This window comes from Gavialis gangeticus, unplaced genomic scaffold, assembly GCF_001723915.1.
Source record: "Gavialis gangeticus isolate Ggan-Ray unplaced genomic scaffold, GavGan_comp1, whole genome shotgun sequence".
In the NCBI taxonomy this organism is placed as follows: Eukaryota; Metazoa; Chordata; order Crocodylia; family Gavialidae; genus Gavialis; species Gavialis gangeticus.
The window spans coordinates 105,174,556-105,182,892 of NW_017729025.1; the positions used below are offsets into that span (position 1 = coordinate 105,174,556).

An 8,337-nucleotide genomic window follows, 5' to 3' on the forward strand; every position below is an offset into this window, starting at 1 on the left:
GCCTGCCTCCAAAGGGAAACTTCACCTGCCTTTGGAAGATGCTTGTGAGTAAGCTACTCAATCTGATTAGATATTTAGCTGGAAGTATCACAGATGCGTAATCAAAAGGCTACCACAGCCAGGCTGTTTGCTCTTTAGGATTTCTAAGATATTGCTCTATCCTATACCCTAGTTTACCCTACCCCCTTTAATCAATAAAGTTCTCCTTTTTGACTGGTGTGGGAGACTTATTGAGGGATGGGTCTAAATTATGCCTAAGAGACCCCTTAGGTCTGTGGACTAAGGGAGACTTTACTTTTTGCCCCCAGACTTGGGGAAGTACCCCAAGTGCCTGTATTGGGTCGAGTACCCGTAGGACTATTAGGTCTGTGTTTCCCCGAGGATACAGGGTGGAGACAGTCCACTCTCGGGGTGGTGGCGGCACATTACCCCCAGACTAGTGAGTGTGCTCTGGGAGAGGGGTCGGCCGGACATAAGGCGCCCCTAGGGAGGCATTCAGAGCCTGGAAGGTGGTCGGGCTCAGGGACTGGGCGGCTCGACGCAGGAGCACCCCCTACTGGCCCACCTCATGTGGTGGAAACAGCAGAGGGATACGAATACCCAGCTGTGTTCCTGAGGTAGGATCTCTGCACCCGCCACAATGTGTAACAAGGCCCTAAAATGTAATCCTGTTATCTCATGAATTTCTGAGTGTCCATGGTATTCAGTATAATGATTATCATAAAGTGCTTAGATGGCCAAATGATTTATTAAATATATATTATCTTTACAGGAAGCCATCAGCTGAACCAGGGTTATTCATTAATAAAGGGGACTCAACTGCTTACTTGAAGTTGGCAAAGCCATTAATATCCAGCTGTTCATCTTTGGTTTATAATAATGAATGCCATTCACTACTTTTCTTTTGTTTTAAAGTGATGCCATTTGTATGACATCTGTGAATACCCACAGAGAGCCTTCCTCTATCAGAAATTATAGTCACAGATATAACAGTAATCTAGCGATGAGTATACAGCATAGAGCAATGAGTGTTCTTCATAGCCTCATGAAGGATGTCTGGGAATCTGTAACTAAAAAGATATCTGAAAAAAATCTTTGTTTCTGTTAAACGCTATGAAGACCTTTTCTTTGTACTGTGACAAACAGATAATGTTACCTAGAGTGCTTCCTCTGTCTTAACATGGGCATCTAAAGGAAACAGGACATATTAGATAATCTAGTAGATCTTTTTGCATTTCCAATTTATTTGAAACTCTCTAAGCCATTGCTTTAGGAAAAAAGTGGTGATGAAGCACATGTAGGCTATTGAAACTTAGCATGCAGAAGCACCTAACAAGCCAGGGGCCTTAAATTTGATTTTGATAGGCGTTGACCATCCTCAAAACCAGATGAAGTCACTGAGCTAAAATGATGATTGCAACCTCTGCAAATCTAGCCATATGTAATACATTTTAAAATAATTAGTTATTTAGCGTGCACACATTTTTCTGTAAATTCAGTCTCAAGAGTCAGCATTTCTTATGCTAGTAACATTAGTAAATGAAGAAGACAATGTTTTCTGGCAGTTAAAATAGGAGTTTGGAAATCAGGTAAGCCATCTTCCTAGTTTTAGTGTTACTTTGGTCAAGCTACTTTACTTTCTGTAAAGTGGGGCTAATGGGTTTTACCTCATTGCCTGGTCCACTGAGACTTGATCACTTCATGTTAGTGAAATGACCTAGATTTTCTTGCCTGGAAGTCAGTTGGATGTGACAAAGCTCTGTTGTCTTTAACAGTGACAGTGAAACACAAGATCAGTCACCAGAGGCAGAGTTAAATCTAGGTCTAAAATGAATAATGTACCTGAGAATAAGGTACAGTTCAGCTGTAGATGTATCAGTGCTGCTGAGACTGCATGGGAGACTGAGAACTTCATTTTAGATCTCCTTATATCACTGCCTCTCCCTCCTTGCCTCTTTTTCTCATTTCAGTCTCTCTGAGCTTAGCAGTTGATGAGTTGGCACTAATTTATTTTTCTCACTTCATTTAAAATGCTAGATGGCACTACTGAATGCTCTTCACTTCATTCTCTTTTCTTCTCTGTTTGTGAATGTCACACTGTGTTGTACAAACACAGCAGGGATGAAAGCTAACACAAATGCATATTTGTGTCTACAGCACATAAATGTGTATTTATAGATCCACAAAACCAGGGCAAGCCATTCATAGGCAGACCTGTGTTAAGCAACCATTTGTCAGCAGAGTGTCTAGAAACTAGTATTTTCAAATTAATAGACCTGGTCAGAAAATGCAAAGCTTTTGGAAAAATACATTTCTGGGAGACAAAATTTCAGTTTTCACTCCATTTCCAGTTAGCTGCATAATTTGCCATATAGTCAGGATACTAAGGGAATTAATTATAGGCAAGGAGGTTCAAGGACGGTAAGTTGGAAGTGTGTTAAGAACACCTATGCTTATATGGCACTGTATGCAACATGTCAGTCCCCAGTTTTTAATGGTTTTCCTCTTGTGGTGATGGGTATCGCCTCAGTTCTTAGCAGAGAGATGTCCCCTAACACCTGCCATCCTCCTTCCAAGAGCAGTGATTTGTGTAGATGTAAGCAATAACCAACACAACATATCCAAGATGAGGCTCATCAGTAGGGGATGGCTCACACTACCACCATCTGAAGTATTCCTGTCTATGTTATGGACATATAATTTTTATTTTTTATTATTAGTTTATGGTGGTAATGCTATGTTGTCCACAGGCCACATCTTGGTTGGGACCCTTGTACTATATGTTCCAGAGACAGAGGTATATGATCATCCCTGCTTAGACCTCCAAACAAAAACAGCTTCTTCTTCCCCCTCCCTACCCCCGGGGCTGTTACTCTGACATCTTCCATGGATTTTTTTTTGTTGTTTTAAGAATCTGAAGAATTGAAGTATACATAAGTCAGTTAATTGCATCAAAGGATCTTCTCCACACTATATACATGAAAATTAATACCATGAAATATCATGCAGCTGATACCTTAAGCCATAGAATAGAGTAGTTCTCATTGATTCCACTAGACACTCTACTCCTGCCTTTAAACAAAGTACTATCAAATGGGAGAAATGTAAAGTACAGCAAATCATCCAGCAACCTTTAGTAGCTGAGTACTGCAACATATGTCAGGACTTATTCATAGGTGAGATGTCCACCACTACAAGTACTGAATGGGAGGAAGAAGAAATGTCTTTACCAACACAATTGTATAAAACAGTTTCTTCTTTCTGTTTCCACAAAGGCAGTTAAAAGACTTGTAATAGAATATTATATTTTGACTTTTCCATTTATGTAACTCTTGTTTTCAGTGTGCCTCCTAACATATAGATGTAAGCATCCAAAGCACGTCTATTTTCCTGGCAACATCTCATCTCTCACTTTATAATGTGGGTAGATGTTCAAGTGTTGCACATTTTCCTAAAATAATGGGAGTCTTAGTATTGGTTTGGTTTTGTTCTGTCTTTTTATGCTTTATTTATTACACCATTATGGCAATATTTCTAAAATTTTTATTTAACCATCATTTACCAATCTCCCTTTGATCACAACTTTCTTTTTAATATGATTTCATGCTTTTGTTCAGGCAACGGTTGAGAACATTTAACAGTGCCTAAATAAAGTATATTTTCTTAACCCTGATGATTTCATGTAGTCTATGTTTCCATTATTCTGATAACCTAGGGTCAAATTCTGATCTCAGTTACACTGGAATAAATATGGAATAACATCAGGGTAATGGGATCAAGACTTGATAATGGGAATAATACTTCCTATTACTAAAAGTTAGATAGCACTCTTCATTGATCAAATACATATGCAATTAAAGCAAGAGATACCTTATTATTTGGCACATTTTTTTACAACACGTTTGCTTTGCATTTATTAAGTAGATCTCATCTGCCTTTGCATAACTTCTTGCTAATTTTCTTGAGGGACCTTTCTTTATTTCAGGTTTAGATAGGGACTATAACCTGAGACTCAAAAAAGTCTGCAGGCATTTCCCAGGAGGAAGAATTGATCCCCTTAAATATACCAGCTTTTTTAAAGCATAAAAGAAAGGCAGTGGGTACTTTTCTTCTATAATGTCTAAATTCAGGTTTCAGAAGTTAGGACGATATCTTCCAACTTACTTTTCCAGAAACCTGAAGAACCTATATCTCCATTTTTGCTTGTTTTCAAAATATTTCCTCTAGTGTTTGCTTTGGTAATAATCCTATTTTCTTCTTTATATAGTGAAACCCATTCATACATATTTTTTTTTCAGTCATCCGTTTACATGACAGTGATTCAGCTTTATTCAGCTGCCTCCTTGCCCACGTGAACAAGGTGGTAGATGGGTGAGTTTGCACTTCTGTTGCTACTTTTTATCTGGACGTTATTCCTAGCAATGTTGCCTTATCAGGGTACGAGCACATAGTTTTACATTTGTTCTTAGTAAATGGAAAACAAGAGTCATTTGATTTTTGTTTTAAAATGAATGCTGGCACTCTGTGAAAAGTAATCATGAAAAAATGTTTATAAGTAGAGAGGGACTACAATTTCAATTTAAATATTTATTATTGCTTATTTTAATTATGGCAGCACCAATTGAGATTGATTGTTTGGAACAACTCCATGCATAATCAATCTATCTACTTTGATAAGTAGGAGGAGAGAAAACAGAGGTGAGGTAGCTTGCCTATACCACACCAATGTCAGATCCAGGAATAGTTTGACAAGTGGCAACTTTCAGGGCCAGGTCTCATGTCAGCCCTCCCACCAGTCTCTACAGGGTAATTCGCCCAATCCCACCTGCCATGACTTTGTTGTTCTCATATATGGATGGTGCATGCGGAAGATTGCCCATTACTGCCCCAGTACCAAGGGGTGCTACCACAGCCCATGCCTCGCAGATGGCATCCAGATTAATATTACTTTCAGTCTGGGGCCGGAGCAAACTGAGTCCAAAGTTGGGCTCCACACACACACATTCACACCAACTCTCCTCTTGCAGGAGGCCTCTTCCACTCTGCCCCTCTCTTTCTGGGGCCTCTGGCATACTGCCCATTACCGGGCCACACTCCACTGCCCTGCCACAAATAGAAACAGAAATGTTTCCTGAACTGTAGTTCTACTCTTGGCTCTAGTCACCCACCCATCCCTTTCTCCTGATTTACAACTAACTTACGTCCTTTTGCAGACTATGAACTCTTTGCAGATCCATTCCAATGTATGTGAATGTCACCAGGTTGTTTATATTTTTTTTCAACCACTTATTTAATGGTATTGCATGAAAAGGCAGTAAAATCTTCCGATATTGTTTCTGCTTTAATTTACTACATCTAAGTACTGGGTAACTTTAAAATCTAAAAAAGAATAGATAACAATAGTACGTTTCCCAGTATTGGACATTTTGGATGAAAAACCATTTGTATTTAAAAGTGGGTAAGTGCCTGTGTGTAGCAGGATGCTCCTAGGGGTGCCGTGACCTCCCCTAGCGCCCTTGCCTACTGTGCCAAGTCTGGGTCCTGAACGCACCCTCTGTCTCGCCCGCCACGTCTTTGATCTTATAGTATCAATGGGAGGCTGCCTTCTAGCCCTCCTTGGCATGGGGCCGGTCTTGCTAAACCAACAATACTGGGGCTACTCCCTATTTTGTAGGACGTGACCTGGTGCCCCAGCCTTAAGGGCTATGTGTACCTCCAACCTCCCCTTTAGCACGCCCCAAGCCTTGCAGATGTACCGGACGTTAATCTGGTCAGTTTCCTATATGCGCCCTGCCCGGCGCCCCGGGCTTGCCACGCAACCGGCACCCCTATATTCGCTAGCCCTCTCGGGCCTACTAATTATATCCGCTCCCCCCCGGGGGTCCGCTCAGTCTACTCGCACCTCCTGGGGCTTCTCTCACAGACCGTGCCCCACTGGGGCCAGTCTCTCCGCACTCATGCGCTCCTTGGTCTTCTCAATGGACTTGCCCCTGTCCGAGGCTTCTCCTTTCCAGGCAGGGCCCCAGTGGGACCTGCCTCTCGTATGTCGCATGGTCACCCGCACTCTCGGCCCGCACCCCACGACTCCCGCACCCTCGCCCGCACTTGGGCTATACTCGCTTTCCTCATGCTCGGGGCTCAGGCGGCCTCAGCCTCACCTGGCCCCAGACCCCTTCTAGGGTCCTATGCCCGACTCGGGCTTCTCACAATTGGAGCGCAGGCAGCCTCAGCCTTACTTGGCCCCCCCAGACCCTCCTCTTCGGGCATACGCCCCACTGGGCTTTTGCCTACGCACAACACTGCTCTTCCGAAGTTGCCCCACTGGGCTGGGGTCGGGACACCCCAAAATGCAGCACCTCCTGCAGTGCTAGGAACACCCCTTTCTACTGGGGGAACTCCCTTGAGGCTTCCTCCACCCCTACAGCCTCGCCCGGTCCTCCGGTTCCTAAACACAACAACTAACAGAAACTCCAAACCATAAGCCTACCGGCTGAAACACAAAATAAGCCTACTGGCTATACCCTCTGTTAAGCGCCACCCTGGCTACTCTCCGTCTCCCTGTGAAGGCTCTCTCCACTGTGTATCATAATGCTGATGCTCGGGTAGTTGGGCTGCTCTGCTCGGCTCTGCCCTGCCCTGCAGCAGAGCCTCCTGCTGTTCTGGCTGCCAGAGGGGAACTGCTAGCTAGGCTTCAGCCTGGGCTGTTTATATACTCCAGGCCCCACCCCCTGGTGGTCTGCTGACCCAATCAGTTTCTGTAGCAACTGGCACCTGCTGCCCTGATGAATGGCAGCTAAATCCCTTTTACTACTATTCAGTAGCAGGCACCCTAGTGCCCTGCTACACACCTTCCCCCTTTAGCTCATGACTCACCGAGCCGAGTCTTCATTCTGGTTATTCCTCTCATGGTTGTCTGTCCATCCCATAGGCTTGGGTCCTTTTTCTTTGGTCTTCTCCTTACATTGGCGGAGGTTTTGAGGCGCCTCCTCCTCACCTTTTACCCAAGGGGTAACACATGGGATTTTTCAGGACTTGCTCCACCACAGGCAGCCCCCCCCACATTAGCTGACCTTGGTGAACTGTCTTTCTCGACCGTCGAGACCCAGCCTACCCCCCTAGGGGTTTCCTTCCCTGATTGTTCTCCTCCGACTCTGCTCCCTCCTCACTTCTCTGGGTCTTCTCCTCTGAGCCTGTCGTCTCTCCGTAGTCTTCTGGAGATCCTGGATCTTACCCCAGATCTCCCACTGGCGATCTAGCGCTCTCAGGGCATTCTCTCTCCTCCAAAATTCCACTTTCCCATGGCCTGTAGACCTTCCTCGGGGCCCCTTATAGATCTTAACGTAGGCTACCCCTCCTACTTTCTCTTCAATAACGCTCCTTAGCAACTGCCAACTGACCTGTCTGGGGAGGTCAGTCATGTAGACCTCTGGTCTTCCCTTATGTTTTAGTTCCCCTTCGGGTACCCGCTTTTTATCTTTCGTCTCCTGCCCGTTGGCACTCCCTCCTTTACTGGGCTCTCCTTGCCTCTTCCTTATCGGGAGTGTCCCAGGTCTTTGGTGTGCTGCGCCCCACTCTGGGTCCATTGCGCCTCCCGTCTCATTCTCTGAGGGAACCTGTGCCCTCTCCCCAGCAGCTCCTGCCTTTACCAACTCTCCTGCCCTCGGCTGTTCCTGGGTGGGCCTTACGTCTCCTCCCTTCTTTTGCCGCCAGAGTAGCTCTCTCAGCTGGCTCAACTCTTTCACGTACCTCTTCTGCCACTGGTTCCACCTGTGGTCCCAATATTCCTCCGCGGCCACCAGGGCCTCCTTCCTTAAGGCCTTCAGTTCCTTGGTTAGGCGACCGTCTCCCTGGGTACTCTTCCCTGGCTGCTCTGGTCCAGCTCCCTCTCTAAGATCTTCGGGATTTTCAGCACTGGAAAGTCCCTGTTTAATTGGGCCTCGCACCAGTTTAGGCCAGATGTTCTCTAGTTGTGCCTCTACCTGTTTTAATGTCTCAACGAGCACCTTTCTCTCTTTAAACTCCACCTCCACAGCTCCTTTTTCCTTAACTAATTTACCTTCAAAATCTTCCAGCCTCACTAGGGCCGGCTCTTTGCCCTCCAGCTTCCTTGACCCCTTGAACTTCCAGGGTCACCTGGTTATTGGCCTCCCGCAGCCCCTGTATCTCCTCCTCCAGGGTCCGTTTCTCCCCTTGTAGCCGTTTGTTGTCTGAAGCTAAACTCATTTCTTGACACTGGCCCTCTTTTAGGAGAATCTCCCATGACTGAGCCTGTTCCCTAATGTGGTCGTTTTCCGCCTTCAGATCTTGTATCTGAACTCTTAGTCCTTCGCTCTCTTT

At 45.1% G+C, this 8,337-nt stretch overlaps 1 protein-coding gene across 3 annotated transcripts in view; it reads left to right on the forward strand.

Annotated features, from left to right (window-relative positions):
• LRRC4C (leucine rich repeat containing 4C) overlaps positions 1-8,337 on the forward strand; it is a 191,629-nt gene that overhangs the window by 78,080 nt on the left and 105,212 nt on the right. For 2 of the 3 annotated variants that reach the window (XM_019519372.1, XM_019519369.1), the window contains one exon: positions 4,299-4,371. The exons of the other annotated variant lie outside the window; for it this stretch is intronic. The gene's annotated coding sequence lies outside the window, so the exon portion shown is untranslated. The remainder of the gene's footprint in view (positions 1-4,298; positions 4,372-8,337) is intronic. 3 annotated transcript variants of the gene reach the window in all.